Below are 3,289 nucleotides of genomic sequence, written 5' to 3' on the forward strand. Positions count from 1 at the left end.
TGTTTGGAATTTTGCTTCGTTTTTAATTATGCTTTATTTTCAATTATGCTTAGTTTTGTGTGTGGTTTGTAATGAATTAAGGTTTGTTTTGATGAATGAAATGTTTTTAATAAATAGCTATATTATTTAATGCTTTCTTTATTCAATAAAAGAGAAACAATACAACAAATTAATACTTATGGTAACTCTTTCAATACAACCTAATGGTTCTGATCATTCAACCAATTTGTGTTGATAGGTCCATCGTCATGGAAAAGCTTTCTTCTCATAACATCCCTTCATTTTAGCTTCTAATAGGACTTTGTTTCAGGAGACATATGGCTCGTATCCATGACCATGATTTTTATCTTTGTCCTCCATGTCTTGTTGTGCATGCTGCCTTTCAATTGCATATGCTTCATATCGTGCCTTATCAACTTCTTCTCCTTTCAAGTCTCTCACAATTCTCAGTGCGCCGTTCTTAGCAATTTGCTCCATAATTTTTACACATTTAGTGTTCGAAGTGCTCCCTCTGTTGGCCTTTGCCGCCTTTCTCTCAATAGGCCTCAACTCATGTTGGATTGGTAAGTCTTGATCCATTGGGGAGTCCAATGGCGAATCGGTTATCGGTGAATCTTGGAGCGACGTCTCATTCAACACAACCGTCGGACCAAGTGGATATAATTTTGAATCTCGAACAATTCTTCACAACGTCCCAACATTGGTGATTGATGAAACTTTTTTGCCTTGGCCAATGGCATCGAACCACATTTGTGTTTGAATAATCTATTAAAAAAATTGGAAATGCAAGAAAATATAAAAAATGTGACATTAAATTAAATAAAACTGCATTTAGAAATATTTTACCTCATCGCCAAGATTTTGACCGCTTCGAATGTTCTCCCTCACTTTTGTTAGCGCATCTCTCCATTTCCCTAACTCTTTGTTCAAAATTTTCCACATACTTGCCAAGGTCATTTTCGTACAAGCCGAACCCGATCTTTCACAAAATTCTCCATGAATTTTTCTCCACATATGAGAGGGCTTCATCTCATTGCCCATGATTGGGCAATGACCAACTACGACCCAACACTCACACAACAAAATGGAATGTAGTAGAAAATTCCCTAGTTGTACACGCGCCTTCGGCTTCGATGGAAGAGGCCATTTGTATTTTTACACAAATGGAATGTAGTAGAAAATTGTGTGGAAAGTGAAAAATATTGGAATGATGAATTTGTATGAAGATTTGGTGTTGAAAGTGAATAATATTGGTAGGTATTTATAGAACAAGATTTTTTTTTGAAATTTTTTTACAAATTTTTCCGATTTTTTTCAATCTTTTGTAGCTAAAAAATGGACATATATTGGATTTGATAAATTTTTTGGATCGGAGGCTCCAAGAGAAGCCACGTGGCTTGTAGACGTTGGTTTCTGGTAGCTATAAGTCAGTGATGACGTCAACAGCCCAAAGGCAAGGAGACGGGCCAGATCTCCCGTGGACTTACAGGGGCTCATGGGTCCCAAGCTTTGCTAGGGCTAGATCTTGCATCTGGAGTGTCCTTCGAGTCTAGGGCCCTTCCTGCCTGAGCTAGCCCATGGCGGTGGACTTGCTCTTAGGGAAGATCCTACATTTGATTAAGTGCAGGGAAGATCCAACACTCAACCACATTTATCAATTTATTTATTTTATTTTTAAAATATGTAATGGTAAAATTACTAAAAGATTCATGTCACGCTATCAAAGTGAGACACAAAATACTATTCTATAATTTCTCAGGTAATGTGAGACAAAAAATAAAAATACAAAAGACGAAGTGAGCTAGTTAAAAGTAGGGGTGGGCATCGGGACCGGAAAACCGGAACACCGAACCGAATCGAATAGAAAAAACCAAGAAAAAAATTGGTTGACTAAAAAGTCAACAAAGTGACCTAAACTGGACGGATCAGTTTAAACCGGTTCAGTTTTGGTTTGACATTTTATAGGACGGACCAGACCGGCTGTATTAATTTTTTATTTATTTATTTTAAAATATTCCATATTTAAGCCCAATTCTCCTTAACCCAAATAAAAAGCCAAATTTAAAGTCCATATACCTTCTATTTTCAAAGCCCATTCCATAACCCTACTTCACCTCTCTCTTCTATTTTTCCCTTTTCCCGAAACGTGTCTTTTTAGTCTTTCTTTTTTCTTTTTATCTCTCTCTCTCTCTCTCTCTCCCCACCTTCCCCTTTTCTTTTCTTTTCTTCATTCTTCTTCTCTGCGACTTCTCTCTTTCTCTCCACTCCTTTCCCTTTCCTTTCCTTTCCCTTTTCTTTTCTTCTTTCTTCTTCTTCTCTGATACTTCTTTCTCTCTCCTCTTTTCCTTTTCCCTTTTCCCTTTTCTTCTTTTGTCTTCTTCTCTGTGACTTCACTCTCTCTTTCTCTATGCCTTTTTTTTCTTCTTCTCTGCAACTTCACTCTTTTCTCTCTCTCTCTCTCTCTCTCTCTCTCTCTCTCTCTCTCTCTCTCTCTCTGTGATTTGATGAAGAGGATGAAAGGGGTTCTTGCTATGGAACCTTCTTCATTTGTTGGTAACGAAGATCCTAAGACTAGATTCAAGCATCAGAGTCTCATGCAAGGAGAAATATGGTGTTGTATTCAATTTTTTTTGGTCGATTTCATTAGATCTGGTGTGTTGTAATTTTTTTTTTTGGGTTTTGTTTATGATTTCTGGTTTACATAGCATTGGATTGTTTAGGGTTATTTTGCTGCCGAGTGATCTGAGAATGAAGGCAAAAATAAAATATTTTGGATAAATTTTTTTTGGGTTTCAGATAAGTAAAAATAGCTTAACTAGATTTAAGTTTTTATTTTTATTTTTTCCTTATTCTCTACTGATCTTCCTCTTTCTTTTATTACTGTGTATGTGACTTGTTGAGAACTGCTCAAACCAGAAATAGCCAGTTCGGCTTGATCCGTTTCTCCTATTTTTCCTAAAACTTGGACCGGACCGGACTAGATGAACGACGGTTTCGATTTCGGTGTGAGCTGCAAACGGAACCGAACCGTACCGTGCCCACCCCTAGTTGAAAGTCTAAAAAGAAAGGGAAATTTGAATGAAAATATTCAAAGGAAAATAACAATTAAACTTTTTACTAAAGGAAAGGTGCCTTCGTTTGTTTTTTGTTTTGAGAAACAAAAATCCATATAACAAGGGCAAAGTAAAAGTATTTGACAAGAAGAATATACCTCTTAAGGAGGTTCTTGCATACAATAGAGGTATGAAATAGAAACAGCAAGACAGTGGGCAAATTAATTACGTAAATT

Source organism: Prunus mume, linkage group LG1, assembly GCF_029339155.1.
Source record: "Prunus mume cultivar Tortuosa linkage group LG1, ASM2933915v1, whole genome shotgun sequence".
NCBI classification, from domain to species: Eukaryota; Viridiplantae; Streptophyta; class Magnoliopsida; order Rosales; family Rosaceae; genus Prunus; species Prunus mume.